Here is a 17,026-nt window from a genome sequence, read left to right as displayed (position 1 = left end):
TCCATAACTGTGTCAAAACCAAGGATAAGGTATCCTCCAGTCGGCAAAATTTTTACACCGACCCCTCAGAAACCCAAATGTCAAAATATTGGCTCAAAAAGCAAAATTAATAGCCCTAACAAGAGCACTGTTGTTGGCAAAAGAATATTTACACTGGCTCTAAATTTGCTTTTACCACACTGCATATTCATGGAGCTAAAAAAAAAAAAAAAAAAAAAAAAAAAGCAAACAAACAACCATTTCAACAGCTGGAGAAAAAAAAAAAGTATGAAGATTCTACAGCTCTTAAAGGATGTATGGGCTCCAGAAAAAGTAGCTGTAATACACTGCAGAGGGCACCAAATGGCAGGAACACCAGAAGCCAAAGGAAACAAAAAGGCAGATAGAGAGGTAAAATGGGTAGCAATAATTATGCTGCATTATTTATATTTTTATTTTTTTTAAAGCAGAGGAAGCCTTAGCTATGGCTCTCCTCCCAGAACCTCCTCTCCAAGATGAAAGACCCTGGTTTGCCCAGGAGGCTAAAAAATCTATTAAAGGAGGGTGGTGGAAATTCTTCGATGTGAGATTAGCCATTCCAAATATGTTAGCTCATATGTTTGTAAAGCAAATTCATCAAGGAACTCATATGAAAAAAATAGCACTAGAAACGTTACTAAAATGCCATCTCTATGTGCCATGGCTCTCTGCCATCACTGGAGCTGTTTGTAAACAGTGCTTAGCCTGTGCTCAAAACAACCCACAATAGGGGCCCACTTGGCCTCCAGGAATTCAGGAAGTAGAAGCCATGCCTTGTAAAAACTTGGTTATAGACTTTACAGAACTGCCCGTGCTGGGGGCTACCACTCCCTGCTAGTGCTTGTTTGCACCTTCTGAGGATGGGTTAAGGCTTTCCCCATCAGCACAGAAAAAGCATGAAAAGTAACTAAAGTACTGTTAAAAGACATTATCGCCAGGATTGGACTGCCTTTAACTTTAGGATCAAACAGTGAGTTGTCATCTGTGGCTGAAATAATGCAAGATTTAACAAGACTGTTAAAAATAAAATGGAAGTTACACACAGCCTATGGGCCATGAATTTTAGAATAAGTGAAATGTATGAACCGGACACTCAAGCAGCTACTAAAAAAATAGCAGGAAACTCATCTAAGATGATTTCATCTAAGATGGAATCAAGTCTTGCCTATGGTCCTCCTCTGAGTCAGGTGCACCCCCAACAAACAAACTGGGTATTCACCCTATACAATTTTGTTCTGTCAGCCTCCCCCAATCACAAGCGAAATAAAAGGTGATCTCCAGGAACTAGGGGAATTAACTTTAAAAAGCAAATGCAGGCTCTATGGATAGCTATGCAAACTGTCCATTACTTGGTACATAAAACCTGTTAAGTCTGACAGGCCCAGTACACCCCTTTAAACCTGGAGACTGTTTGGTTTAAAAAGTTGAATCCAACTTCTCTAGGACTCATATAGGATGGGCCCTATACTGTAATCTAGTCCATTCCCACTGCTGTTAAAGTTCCAGGTGTTGTGCCTTGGATCCACCACAGTCAGCTAAAACTAGCAGCTCAAGACAAGTGGACCAGCCAGCAGGACCCAGATCATCCAACCTGGCTGAACCTGAGATGAGACCAAGCTGCTGCTAAAAACAACCACCCCGCCCTGGTCATTTTGGAAGCTGACCAATCTATGCATGGCAGAAGCATAAGACAACAAACCCTACTCTTGTCACACAGAGGAATCTAACTAGTCTACTCATGGCTGAAGCTTAAGAACTTCTCAAACAAGTAAATGTGGTTAAAAATCTTAAAAGTAGCAGTTTTCCTTGTAATACTGTTTTCCTATTGTTCTGTCGCTGTGCTCAATCTCCTCCCACAAATAAGGACCTCTTCTGTCCTTGCTGAATATAAATATGCTGTATATTGTTTTGCTGTTGTTATCCCCCTTAATCATGCTAGAAGAAGCACCTATAGAAGGGTGTCCCCACTGTACACACACTACCTGGTCAGAGAATGGTATAACTAAAACTCTATTGTACCATACTTATTATAAGTGTACAAGGACTCGCTTAGGAACTTGTACTTTTAATCAGACCACCTACTCAATTTGTGGCCCAGAAAATAACAAACCTTATTTATTCTATGACCCTAAATTTTCACCTGGTGAATGGTTTCAGATTCGTGCAAGGTCAAAGGAAAATTTCCTCTTAAACCAAACCAAGGTCCCTCCTTTTTACCAAGGGCCTCTTTCGCTGTACTTGGATGCCTATCAGGCAGCATACCTAGACTCACCTGTCTGTGGTAACTTACCTATAAATACTTTAGAAATAACTACAAATATGTCTGCATGCCAAGAGTAGCTCCTCCTTGTCCTCCTGGGGTCCCAAAAAAGGATTCTTGGTATTGCATATCATGGCATCCTAGCACACAACAGAGGCCAATTATGCTTACCAAAATGCCAATAAAACCAGATTGCAAAATAAAACCCTGTAATCCTGTAAACTTCACCATTCTAAAGCCAGACTTGCCTGTGTGGACTACAGGTTACTCCATACATGTCTACATCAATACATACCCAGCAACCTACCTATATGTTACCAAAAAAGAAACCTGGACCTGTCTGGCTCAGCACCAATTCCAAGTCTTTAAATCATTCTATAAGCATGTAAACTAGAAGTTGCCAGAGCCTCTACCTTTGGCCAAGAACCTGTTTGCTCAGCTGGCTTAAAACATTGCTGGCAGCCTAGGCGTTTCTTCATGTTAGTTTACAGAGGAACTAACATGGGAGACCAGTGGCCTTGAAAAGCAAAAAAGTTAACGCCAAAAGATCATTTTACTTTAATGACTATTCTCCCGAACCGATGCCTGTAAGTTCAAGTGTCTGGATCCTAAAAACTTCTATCGTTGGAAGATACTGTGTTGCTCGCTGGGGAAAGTCTTTTACAAATCCAGTTAGAGAATTAACCTGCTTAGAACAGCAATATTATAATGAAACGCTAAGAAAAACTTTGTGGCGGGGCAGAAATGACTCCAAATCACCTCATCCAAATCCGTTCTATTTCTGTTCTCTAAATCACACCTGGTATCAGCTTGAAGCTCCAAATACCTGGCAAGCACCCTCTGGTCTTGACTGGATCTGTGGGTAACGGGCCTACCAACAGTTACAAGTGAAATAGATAGAGGCTTGTATACTAGAGACAATTAAGCCATATTTCTTTTTACTCCCCCTGCAACAAGGAAAAACCTTAGGGTATCCTGTCTATGATGAAATTAAAAAGAAGAAACAAAAGAAATATAAACATAAAGAGAGACACAAAAATAGGAGACTGGGGGCCAGGAACTGTGGCTCATGCTTGTAATCCCAGCACTTTGGGAGGCCAAGGCAGGTGGATCACAAGGTCAGAAGATTGAGACCATGCTGGCTAACACGGTGAAACCCCGTCTCTACTAAAAATACAAAAAGGTTAACCAGGCATGATGATGGGCACCTGTGGTCCCAGCTACTAGGGAGGCTGAGGCAGGAGAATGACATGAACCTGGGAGGTGGAGCTTTCAGTGAGCCAAGATCACAGTACTGCACTCCAATCTAGGTGACAGAGCGAGACTCTGTCTCAAAAAATACAATAAGAAAAGAAAATAAGGAGATTGGAAGGACACAGATTTGCCACTGAAAGAGTAATTCAATAATGTGGGCCAGCCACCTGGGCACAAAATGGGTCATGGGGGTACTTCACCTCGATTTACATGCTTAACTGCATCATAAGGTTGCAGGCAGTCCTTGAAATTATCACTAATGAAACAACAAATGCATTAGACTTATTGGCCCAGCAGGCCACAAAAAAAGAGAAAGGCCATTTATCAAAACAGACTGGCTTTAGACTATCTCCTAGCCCAGGAAGAAGGAATATGTGAAAAGTTTAATCTAACTAATTGCTGCTTAAAAATTGATAACAATGAGAAAGCTATTATAGAAATAACTCCAAGAATGAAAAAATTAGCCCATATTTCATTCTAGACCTGGAAAGGGTGGACTCCAGATTCCCTCTTTGGAGGCTGGTTTTCCTCCTTCAATGGATTCAAAACCTTAAAGGGAGTAGTTCTAGCCATACTAGGAGGTTGTTTGATACTTCCTTGCCTTTTACCCTTCCTTATTAGGAGCATTCAATCACTATAGAGACAATTGTAGCTAGGCAAACTACCACTCACTTAACGGCTCTGCATAAATATCAGCCTGTTCCTAAAGAAAAAAACCTGCTCTCTCATAAGGAATCATGTAATAGTGATGCTTTCTATTAAAATTTTGTTTATAAAAAGCATTGAAGGGGAGAAACTGAGGCAGAAATTTAAAATAATAAGTACTGCATTCATTAACTCCAAGAAAAGTAAAAGCCAAAGCCCAGAATGTGGCAAGGCAAGGGTTAAAAAGAGAAGTTTTCCTCTGCCTAGCAAGCTCACTTCAAGGACAATTAGAAAATAACCTTGTTCAAGAAGGCAAAACCAAAGAAATAGGCTCCAGACAGTCCCCTCCAAAGCAAGGGTGAAGGACACAAACAAATGTCTCTATTAGCCAGTTTTTGTTTTTTCTTTCAACGCAGCTCCAAGGCCACTAGCTATGCCAGGTCACAAGTTATGCCAAGTCATCAGTTATGCTATAAATTATGTGACCTGTCATGATATAATTAACTGCCTTTGTTTCACTTCTCCAAGTTTGCTCAGTCTTTGAGCTCAGTCTTTGCTTTGTAAGTTTGGCTGTGAATCCACTGAGCTGGTGCCTACCTTAAAATAAATATCCTCCTGTATTCACCCATACTAGTCTCTCTAGTCCTCTGCGTCCTGCAACACTTAGAACTGGGAGGTAGAGAATTATTATCAGTGAAGATAATTTAACTTCCTTTTTTTCTATTTAGATGCTTTTAATTTCTTAACTTTGTTGGATAGCTCTGACTAGGACTTCTAGAATTATGTTGGAGTGTTAGACTGGATATTCTTGTGTTAATTTATTCATAACAACGTTGTGATTTGCTTATGAACTCAGATTGCTCATATTTCATGGAGGATTTTTGTTTCAATGTTTACCAAAAATATTGGCCTGTAGTTTCCTTTTTTTGTTGTGCCTTCACTATATTTTGGAATTAAGATAATGTTGATGTTATAAAATGAGTTAGGATGGAATCCCACCTTGATTTCTTAGAGTACATTCAGTAGTAGTACAAGCTCATCTTTGTATATGTGGTAAAATTTGGCTGTGATTTTACATAATCCAGGGCTTTTACAGTTGGTAGATTTTTTATTACTAATTAATTTCATCATATGTTTTATACATTTTTGCCCTGTTCGTCTTCTGTTTTTTCCTGGTTAAATCTTGGAAAGTTTTGTGTATTCAGGAGTTTATTCATTTTCTCCAAATTTTCTAGTTTGCATGCATCGAGATGTTCATAGTAGTCTCTGATTTTTTGTATATATGTAAAATTGTTGTGATTTCACATCTCTAACATCAAATTAGATGCAGAGTACAAAAGAATTGATGCACAATGGAAGTTTGACAAAACTTGACATTCCCTTATGATAATCCCTGAAAAAGTAGTTATAGAGCAAATTATTGGTACCTCCGCCAATAAATGCCACATATTAGCAAAAAATACACAGCTAACAACATATTAAACAGGGATAAGTTGCAAGATTTTACTCTAAAAGCTAGTATAAGACAAGGATGCCCATTCATCCTTACTAAAGTCAGTCTTGCTAAACATAGTACAAATCCAAGAAAAAGGAGTTAGAAAATAAAATCAAAAGCATTCAGATAGGACAAAAGGAAGTTAATTGTTCCTGTATAATTATCTTTTATCACTACACATAATCTGAAGTATAGAAAAGCCTAAGACTGACTGACTGGGACTGGGCACCGTGGCTCACGCCTATAATCCCACTACTTTGGGAGGTTAAGGCAGACGGATCACCTGAGGTCAGGAGATCAAGACCAGTCTGGCCAACATGGTGAAACCCAGTCTCAACTAAAAATACAAAAAAAAAAAAAAAAAAGTTAAATATTATCCAGGCCTGGTGGCACAATACCTGTAATCCCAGCTAGTCGTGAGGCTGAGGCAGGAAGATTGCTTGAACCTGAGAAGTAGAGGTTGCAGTGAGCCAAGATCATGCCACTGCACTCCAGCCTGAGTGACAAGAGACTCAATCTCAAATAAATAAATAAATAAAAGCCTAAGATTTTACTTAAAAAATTATTGAACTTTCAAAATACAAAAGCAACAGGACAGTAGCATTTCTATGCATTATTTCAAAATAAAAATTAAGAAACACTGTCATACATAATAACTATAGTAATAAATTCAATACAAAGCAGAGTATACATTTGCTTGCAGCACTTTTGAGGCTTTTGGTTTTATACTAGTCACCTTGTTAAAATAATTTTTTCCCCAATACTTCTTCTGCAAATAAGTACAAACTTTTACTCACACACACTCACTTTATAATTTCCTTACACCTCAAGTTTATCTTTTAGAGTAATGTATATTTAACCCAAACTAAAGTTTGTGTGTGTTTGCAGGCAGACAGGACACATGTTCAAATATATATATGTATAAAATTTTAAGATATCTACTCAGAACTCAGGAATTTATGTATTTTATTTATACTTGCATATGATTTCTATTATAACCATAAAAATAACCTGGTAGTCAATTATAATTTAACTGTCCATTTTTTTTCTTTTTTTTTTTCTTGAAATGAAGTCTTGTAGTGTCGCCAGGGCTGGAGTGCAGTGGCATGATCTCAGACCACTGCAACCTCCACCTCCCAGGTTCCTGGCCATCTCGAACTCCTAAGCTCAGGTGATTCATTCGCCTGGGCCTCCCAAAAGTTCTGGAATTACAGGCGTGAGCCACTGCACCCAACCATAATTGCACATTTTAAAATAATTTTTATTATAACCATAAAAATAACCCAGTAGGCAATAACAATTATATATATTTTTAATTAATATATAATTTAATATATAATTAATTATAAATAACAAATATATATATATATATATTTTTTTTTTTTTTCTTGAGACAGAGCCTCACACTGTCACCTGGGCTGGAGTACAGTGGCGTGATCTCAGCTCACTACAACCTCCACCTTTCAGGTTCCAGTGATTCTCCTGCCTCAGCCTCCTAAGTAGCTGGGATTACAGGTGCCTGCCACCACGCCCAGCTAAGTGTTTGTATTTTTAGCAGAGACAGGGTTTCACTATGTTGGTCAGGCTGGTCTCGAACTCCTGACCTGGTGATCCATCCATCTCAGCCTCCCAAAGTGCTGGGATTACAGGCGTGAGCCACCACACCTGGCCATAATTGTACATTTTAAAATAAGTAAAAGTGTAGAATTGGGTTGTTTGTAATACAAAGGAATAAGTGCTAGAGGTGATAGATACCACATGTATCCCAATGTGATTATTATATATTGTATTTGTGTATCAAAATATGCCATATATGGCATAAGTATATACACTAATGTACCCATAAAAATTAAGAAAAATAAATTTAAATGATTAAAATAAGAATAAAAATTTAACCTATTAAGAACAATATTCTTTAACACATTTGCAGTTTGAAGCCACTGGCAAAAGAGATGACTACAGATGTTAGTCCATTATGCTACTAAATAGTGTACTACTACCATCTTTTACCTATGCCTTTTGGTAAGGTGGAAAAGGTTAACCTTTTTGGCATAATAACACTTCATTGAATGAACAATATTTACCATGTTAAAAATGTTGAAACAGTTACATTTACACATAATTTAAAATTTTTAAAACGTACTGCATTCACAATTAGTACAACATATGAATATACTACTAGTTTTCTCATAATGCAAAAGAGTATTACTCTTAACACCTTACTCATGCATCACTCAATAGTATAAGTTAACCACAAAGAACCTCTCCACTTAAGATTTTCATCATACATCTTACATTTTAATACTCTTACTCATCCATAAAAAAGATAATAAATGCCCACCTAATGAAAAAGAATCTCTCATACCTCTGATGCAGCAACAAATGATAACATGTTTTCACAAGTCAATAAGAATGAAGAAACAGCAGAAAATAAAGAGCTGAGTTACATCATTTGCTTTTCAAAAAATTTGTAATTTTTTCAAGAATGTATGATCTGAATATAGTTATTACTCTGCAAATCTTTTACTCCTAACACTATATACAAATAATTTTTCTACCAACTTTAGTTTTAGATTATTTTATATACTCAGAACTCTGATTTAGAATATTCGAAGTGTCAGTTCCTCATATATTTCTACTATAAATTCTGGTATTTACATAGACTTAAATTTGGATTGAATTTTTTTATTTTTACTGCATCTTTGAAAATATATTTTAGTATAAACTCTGGTGTTTCCTAAGCTGTAGTTTTTGGAAAAGTGTTTTCCCAAATTTATTACATTTGTAAGACAATTCTCCAATATAAATTCCCTAATGTTGAATAAAGTTTGAGCAACCCCTTCAGAGTTTTTCTCTAGTACAAAATGTGGACAATAAGATCCGATACAAGTAAAAGTACTACAACCTTCTTTATGTTTGTAATGTTCATCTTTAATATACTCTCCTTCACTTTAAAGGATAATGTTTTCTGAAAGATCTTTTGACAGTAATTGCACTTATCATGCTGTTATTAAGCATGAACTCTCTGGTGTTAAGATGTGAGCAGATACTGACATCTTTTTCATAGTCTATATTTGTACAATTTTTCTCAAATATAAATGATTTTCTGTGCAGTAAGATGTATTAGTTAAAAATTTTGCCACATTGTTCTCACTTGGAATTTTTTCCAGTATATTACCTATAATCAAGTGTGACAACCATTTAAATACTTTGTTACATTCTCCACATTTCTAGGATTTCTCACTAATATGATTTCTTTTATGGTTAGAAAAGTTTGAGGTGTTGTCAGAAGCATTGCCACATCTTTCTGGTTTGTAGAGTTTCTCTCCAGTATGAATTATCTCATGTGTGTTAAGAACTGAGGACTAGTTAAAGCCTTTGCCGTATTTTTCACAATCATAGGGTTTCTCTCCAGTATGAATTTTCTTATGTTTAGCAAAACTTGACGACTGGTTAAAGGCTTTGTCACATTCTTCACATTTGTAGGTTTTTCTCCAGCATGAATTATCTAATGTGTAACAAGCGTTGAGGATTAGTTAAAAGGTTTACCACATTTTTCACATTTGTAGGGTTTTTCTCCAGCATGAATTATCTAATGTGTAGCAAGGGTTGAGGATTGGTTAAAAGGTTTGCCACATTTTTCACATTTGTAGGGTTTTTCTCCAGCATGAATTATCTAATGTGTAGCAAGGGTTGAGGATTGGTTAAAAGGTTTGCCACATTTTTCACATTTGTAGGGTTTTTCTCCAGCATGAATTATCTAATGTGTAACAAGCGTTGAGGATTAGTTAAAAGGTTTACCACATTTTTCACATTTGTAGGGCTTCTCTCCAGCACGAATTATCTAATGTGTAGCAAGGGTTGAGGATTGGTTAAAAGGTTTGCCACATTTTTCACATTTGTAGGGCTTCTCTCAAGTATAAACTATCTTATGTGCAGTAAGTTGGACAGGCTTTGCCACATTCCTCGCGTTTGTAGGTTTTCTCTCCAGTATGAATTATCTTATGTTTAGAAATGGACGAGGATTTGTTAAAAGCTTTGCCACATTCTTCACATTTGTATAATTTCTCTCCTTTATGAATTACTTTATATTTAGTAAGGTATAAGAATCAGTAAAAAGCTTTGAGACATTCTTCGTATTTGTAGGGTTTCCTTCCAGCATGAATTATCTTATATGTAGGCGGGGTTGAGAAGTGGTTAAAAGCTTTGTCACATTCTTCACACTTGTACGATTTCTCTATGATATGAGTTCTCTTATGTTTAGTAAGGGATGAGAACTAATTAAATCCTTTGCCACATTCTTCACATCTGTAGAATTTCTCTCCAATATGAATTATATTTAGTAAGGTATAAGAATCAATAGAAATCTTTGCCACCTTCTTCACATTTGTATGGTTTCTCTCCAGCATGAATTATCTTATGTGTAGTAAGGATTAAGTTCTGATTAAAAGCTTTGCCACATTCTTTAGTAAGGGAAGAGGCTTTTGCCACATTCTTCACATTTGTAGAATCTCTTCAGTATGAATTCCAATATGAATTATCTTATGTCTACTAAGATGTGAAGACCGCCTAAAAGCTTTGCCACACTGTTCACATTTATAGGGTTTCTGTCCACTATGAACATGCTTATGCCCAGCGAGGTGTGAGGACTGCTTAAAAGCTTTGCCACATTCTTCACACTTGTAGGGTTTTTCTCCAGTATGAATTTTCTTATGTATACTAAGGATTGAAGATCGGTTAAAAGTTTTGCCACATTCTTCACATTTGTAGGGTTTCTCTTCAGTATGAATTACCTTATGTTTACTAAGTGTTGAGAATTCACTAAAGCCTTTGCCGCATTCTTTACATTTGTAGGGTTTCTGTCCAGTATGAATTCTCTTATGTGTAGTAAGGTGTGAGGACCGATTAAAAGCTTTGCCACATTCTTCACATTTGTAGGGTTTTTCTCCAGTATGAATTGTTTTATGTATAGTAAGGGTTGAAGATTGTTTAAAAGCTTTATCACGGCCGGGCGCGGTGGCTCAAGCCTGTAATCCCAGCACTTTGGGAGGCCGAGACGGGAGGATCACGAGGTCAGGAGATCGAGACCATCCTGGCTAACACGGTGAAACCCCGTCTCTACTAAAAAATACAAAAAAAAAAAAAAAACTAGCCGGGCGAGGTGGCGGGCGCCTGTAGTCCCAGCTACTTGGGAGGCTGAGGCAGGAGAATGGCGTAAACCTGGGAGGCGGAGCTTGCAGTGAGCTGAGAACTGGCCACTGCACTCCAGCCCGGGCGACAGAGCGGGACTCCATCTCAAAAAATAAATAAATAAATAAAATAAAAAAATAAAAGCTTTACCACATTCTTCACATTTGTAGGGTTTCTCTTCAGTATCAATTATCTTATGGTTAGTAAGTGTTAAAGATCGTTTAAAAGCTTTGCCACATTCTTCATATTTGTAGGATTTCTTTCCAGTATGAACCCTCCTGTGTCTAGTAAGGGCTGAGAACCAGACAAACGCTTTGCCACATTCTTCACATTGGTAAAAATTCTAATATGAATTCTTTTATGCTGATGTAGGTGTAAAAGCATGCAAAATGATTTGCCACATTGTTTACATTTGAAAAGTTTCTTTCTAGTATGTTTTGTGTTATGTCTATTTGAATTTAAAAATTTGTGGAAGACTTTCACATATTTATCACATTCGAAATATTTTTCTCTGGGTAGTTGTCAAACACAGGTTTAGTTCATTATAATCTTCTTTGTGCACATTACACTCATTCACACTTTTACAGTCTTTTCTTAACTGTAAATCCTTGTGTCCACATTTTACATATTCTCTCAGTATCACTTTTTGAAAAGAATCTTTAATGCCTGGCCCTGGGCAAAGGTCTTCAGCAAAATGAGAACATATAACTGAAAGAAATAAAAATATCAAATTACTCCACTTACTAGACTCAGATAAACATAGATTACAAATCTAACCTATAATATTATACAAACTACATAAACAAGATAGCATAGCAAAATACCAAAGGCTCCAATTCTTTATAGACATATATATGTAACAAAAACATACTAACCAGAATACATCTGAGAAAAAATTATAAATGAGTTAAGTGTTTGAAGCACCCCAGGTGAGCACAAAGTGACACAGAAGGGAAGAGCTAAAGTTTATTACATTCACCCAACATGGCTATTCCAGGTCCCCAATATAACATAATGCCTTTAGAAGTAAATTGCCAGCCAGATGCAGTGGCTCAACCTGTAATCTCAGCTACTTGGGAGGCTAAGGTACCAGTGAACCAAGATTGCACCATTGCACTCCAGCCTGGGGAAGAGAGCAAGAATAAACCTCAAAAAAAAAAGAAAAAGAAAAAAAGAGGTAAATTGCCAACTTTTGATTTTTTTTAAAAAAGACAAGTAAAATGCTGCCTCAAACTTCTTTATTACTTGCTTGTCTGGGCTTTTCCAGACACTGGTTTCTGTCTCCTATGATACATAGTGCAAAAAGAAATGGTGATTTACTTTGGAATGACAGTTTGAGTATGCTGAGACCAAAGGTAAATGTTACAGCAGCAGAGACACTGCAGTACCACAGAAAGAAAACAGGTGTAGCAAGTGATTACTGAGTATTATGAAAAAAGATGACTAGGGGTCAGGCGCAGTGGCTCATGCCCATAATCCCAGCACTTTGGGAGGCCTAGGCGGGTGGATCACGAGGTCAAGAGATTGAGACTATGCTGACCAACATGGTGAAACCCCATCTCTACTAAAAATACAAAAATTAGCTGGGCATGGTGGCACTTATCTGTAGTCTTAGCTATTCAGGAGGCTGTGGCAGGAGAATCACTTGAATCTGGGAGGCAGAGGTTGCAGTGAACCAAGATCACACGACTGCACTCCTGCCTGGTGACAGACTAAGACTCCATTTCCAAAAAATAAAAAATAAAAAAAAGACGAATAATTTCCTTTAACTAAAAAACACAAAATTTCAGACAAGACAGACTGAAAGAACATGCTCTTGAGAGACTCTCAGAATCTCTAACTCAGACAATTGTTCAAAGTATGCCAGGAGAAAGCCATATTACAAAGATTGTGACAGGTAACTTTTTAATGTTCAAATTTTGATAAAAGATTACAATGTGGCCAGGTGCAGTAGCTCACATCTGTAATCCCAGCACTTTAGGAGGCTGAGGTGGGTGGATCACCTGAAGTCAAGAGTTTGACACCAGCCTGACCAACATGGAGAAACCCTGTCTCTAATAAAAATACAAAATTAGTCTGGCATGGTGGCAGGCACCAGAAATCCCATCTACTCGGGAGTCTGAGGCAGGAGAATTGCTTGAATCTGGGAGGTAGAAGTTGTGGTGGGTGGAGATCATGCCATTGCACCCTAGCCTGGGCAAGAAGAGCAAAAAATAAATAAAATAAAAATTTGAGGAAGAAACAATAAAAAATGAAATAAACTGAGTAATACTCAATGAGTGAAATATGAACACAGAGAACTATAGAAAATCAGAAAACTGAAAATAAGAACAAAAATATTTAAAATAATAGAAAAACAAATTATGGAGGTAAAAAATATAAAAAAACTGAAAAATCTTGAAAATGATGTAAAAATAGAAAAGCTCAACAAACAAACTGGAATACAAGCAAAAATATTTATATCAAACACATATGTAAGTACAATTGTAAAAGTCACAGAAAAGGGAATCTTGGGAGCTACAAGATAAAAGTGATGTGTTGGCTGGGTGCAGAGGCTCATGCCTGTAATCCCAGCACTTTGGGAGGCGGAGGCATGCCGATCACCTGAGTTTGGGAGTTCAAGACCAGCCTGACCAACATGGGGGAACCTGTCTGTACTAAAAACACAAACTTAGCTGGGTGTGATGATGCCTACCTGTAATCCCAGCTATGCGGGAGGCTGAGGCAGGAGAATTGCCTGAACCAAGGAGGCAGGGGTTGCAGTGAGCTGAGATTGTACCATTGTACTTAGCCTGGGCAACAAGAGTGAAACTTCGTCTCAAAAAAAAAAAAAAAAAAAGTGTTATTTGCAACAATACTCTTATGAGATAGCCAGTTCTCAACAAAAATTTTGCAGGCCAGAAGGAGACTGTGTGAAATAGTCAAAGTTCTGAAAAAAATTAACTATCAAGTATTTATAATACCATCACCAAGTCTGTCCTGCAAAATAAAAAGAAAAAAAACTTCAAAACTAACCAAATTCTAAAGAAGTATGTTGGCACCGTCTTACATATAAAAGGTGCTGAAAGCAGTTGCTTCCAATGAAAATAACAAGACTCAACAAAACAACATAAAATCATATTAAAATACATTATTTTCTGGGAAAGATATGCACATACACAAAAACAAATTTCTTAGCACAAAAAATACATCTATGTAGATACACAAAGCAAAATAAGAAAGAATTAAAAGCATATCAAAATAAAAATAAAGACACAAAAAGAAAATGTGGGACAAAGATACAAGAATCAAAAAGAACAATAAACATTAGTAAGTCTCTGTTTCAGAAAACTTTGTGTCTGTACAGGCAGAAGAGATTATGATCAGGTAGTACAGAAGCCTGTGTTGGTAAAGGAGACAAGTTCCTGCTACACATTCAGTGTCTGGGGTTGAGAAAAGCCAGAAGTCTTCTAGGCACCTGTGTATATTCTTAGCCGAAAACTCTAGGGGCAAAGCTGTTGTGGGCATAATTCCAGAGGGTAAAACCTTGTCCTGGGAGAGGAGTAGCCATGTCAATTTTTAGTGGGTATGGTCAAGAGTGGGTCACAATCATGTGGGTCACAATCATGTGGGCACCAAAGTGGGGAGAGGGAATAAGTTCTCACAACATTTTTACTCTCTTTTCCCTCTCTCCCTAGAAGACCAAGAATAACTGGACAATGTACAGTGTGACAGCCTGTGTGCAGAACAAAGCTTCACTTCTCTCAGACACCTGAAGTCTCCCTCCAGCCCAGGCCTGTGATAGTTAATACTGTGTCAACTTGATTGAAGGATGAAAAGTATTGATCCTGGATGTGTCTTTGAGCGTGTTGTCAAAGGAGATTAACATTTGAATCGGTGGGTTGGGAAAGGCAGACCCACCCTTAATCTGGGTGGGTACCATCTAATCAGCTGCCAACACGACCAGGATATAAAAGCAGGCAGGAAAACATGAAAAGGTTACATTGGCCTAGCTTCCCAGCCTTCATCTTTCTCCTGGGCTGGATGCTTCCTTCCCTCAAACATTGCACTCCAAGTTCTTCAGTTTTGGGACTCAGACTGGCTCTTTTTGCTCCTCAGCTTGCAGACGGCCTATAGTGGGACCTTGTGATCACGTGAGTTAATACTAAATGAACTCCCCTTTGTACATATATATCCATCCTATTAGTTTTGTCCCTCTAGAGAACCCTAACACAAGGCCCCTGTGGTAGCTCTCGTCTGACAAAAAAAGGTGTAGTTTGCTGAACACCAATCAATTATCCAACACCAACTGGCTGTCCAACAACTCAATTCTGACACTACCCAGAGTCAACACAGAATCCACAAGTTCAGGACTCAGTCCCACAACACTGTCCCAACTACAGATGCCAGTCACATGGCTCTGGATAACCATCTTTATTTCTGAACTACTGCTAACAAGCCAAGGTCTTCCACATCTTCCTCCTCAAGTTCAATAATTTGATAGGCTACTCAGAGAACTCAGCAAAACACTGAACTTACATGTTGGGAACAGGCCCCCCAAAATCTGGCCATAAACTGGCCCCCAAACTGGCCATAAACAAAATCTCTGCAGCACTGTGACATATTCATGATGGCCATAACGCCCAAGTTGGGAGGTTGTGGGTTTACCAGAATGAGGGCAAGGAACACCTGGCCCACCCAGGGTGGAAAACCACATAAAGGCATTCTTAAACCAGAAACAATAGCATGAGCGATCTGTGCCTTAAGGACATGCTCCTGCTGCAGATAACTAGCCTAACCCATCCCTTTATTTCAGCCCATCCCTTCGTTTCCCATAAGGGATACTTTTAGTTAATCTAATATCTATAGAAACAATTCTAATGACTGGCTTGCTTTTAATAAATACATGGGTAAATCTCTGTTTGGGACTCTCAGCTCTGAAGGCTGAGGCCTGTGATTTCCACTTCACACCTCTATATTTCTGTGTGTATCTTTAATTCCTCTAGCGCTACTGGGTTAGGGTCTCCCCAACCGAGGTGGTCTCAGCAAGTTGCGTCCATCCTGGGGGCTCGAATCCAGGTCAAAGGGTCACTGGAGCAACGACTGGAGAATGTGGAACTAAGCTGGATGACACCCAAGTACTCTTAAAACAATTCCCATGGTAAGTAAGAAGGGGAGCTTGGAAGCATCAGGGTAACAATGGGACAAGTGTGGGCCCTGGTTCCTTCCTCCTTGTAACTTTTCCACACTGATAATGAGGAGGAAGGAGAGTATAACGAAGTAACAGAAGAGGTTATAGACCAGGTTTATTTGCCAGCTAAAGTGGCACAGGAGGGAGGTTCATCCCTACTCTTCTGCACCCCTCATTATTATTTTGAAGAAAAAGAGTGGCCTGAACCTCCAGATCTTTCTTTTCTGGAGGACACTGGGCAAAAACTACTTGCCGCAGTAACTGTTCGAGCAGTGCCTTGAGCCACCACTCTTAATTCTCTTCAGGCAGGAATTCAGCAAGCTAGACGAGAGGGTGATAGAGAGGCTTGGCAGTTCCTTGTTAGAATACACCCCCCAGATCAACAGGGAAATATAGCTACATTTGAGCCTTTTCCTTTTAAAATACTCAAGGAGTTTAAACAACCTATTAATCAGTATGGACCAGGTTCTCCTTTTGTAATGGGGCCATTAAAGAATATTGCTGTTTCCAGTTGGATGATTCCTACTAACTGGGATACTCTTACTCGAGATTGTCTAACTCCTGCTCAGTTCTTACAATTTAAAACTTGGTAGGCAGATGAAGCTTCCATTCAGGCTGCTCGCAATGCCCAGGCCCAACCTCAAATTAATATAACTGCAGACCAACTTTTGGGGTTTGATGGCTGGGTTTAGATGCAGAAGTGGTCATGCAGGATGCCATAGAACAGCATAGAGGAGTGTGTATTAGAGCTTGGGAAAACATCACTTCATGTGGAGAACAATACCCTTCCTTTAGTGCTGTTAAACAGGGACCAAAACAACCATACATGGATTTTATAGCTTAGTTACAGGAGTCTCTTAAAAAGGTGATTGTAGATTTGGCTGCTCAGGATATAGTGTTGCAGTTATTACTTTTCAACAATGCTAATCCCGACTGCCAGGCTGCTATATGACCTATCAGAGGGAAAGCACATTTAGTTGATTATATCAAGGCC

At 38.3% G+C, this 17,026-nt stretch overlaps 2 protein-coding genes and 1 pseudogene across 3 annotated transcripts in view; all 3 read right to left on the bottom strand.

Annotated features, from left to right (window-relative positions):
* LOC117093721 (zinc finger protein 100-like) overlaps positions 1-17,026 on the bottom strand; it is a 566,997-nt gene that overhangs the window by 98,616 nt on the left and 451,355 nt on the right.
* Positions 1-17,026, bottom strand: part of LOC117093717 (zinc finger protein 429-like) — a 412,022-nt gene that overhangs the window by 258,059 nt on the left and 136,937 nt on the right.
* LOC117093750 overlaps positions 7,949-17,026 on the bottom strand; it is a 37,597-nt pseudogene continuing 28,519 nt past the window's right edge. The window contains exons 5-8 of the transcript XR_004441216.1: positions 11,012-11,570; positions 10,225-10,673; positions 9,634-10,123; positions 7,949-9,584 (exon numbers count right to left, since the gene is read on the bottom strand). The product of XR_004441216.1 is annotated as a zinc finger protein 430-like (transcript). The remainder of the gene's footprint in view (positions 9,585-9,633; positions 10,124-10,224; positions 10,674-11,011; positions 11,571-17,026) is intronic.

Source organism: Trachypithecus francoisi, unplaced genomic scaffold, assembly GCF_009764315.1.
Source record: "Trachypithecus francoisi isolate TF-2019V2 unplaced genomic scaffold, Tfra_2.0 Lachesis_group12, whole genome shotgun sequence".
Taxonomy (NCBI): domain Eukaryota; kingdom Metazoa; phylum Chordata; class Mammalia; order Primates; family Cercopithecidae; genus Trachypithecus; species Trachypithecus francoisi.
This window is presented reverse-complemented; position numbering and strand designations above follow the sequence as displayed.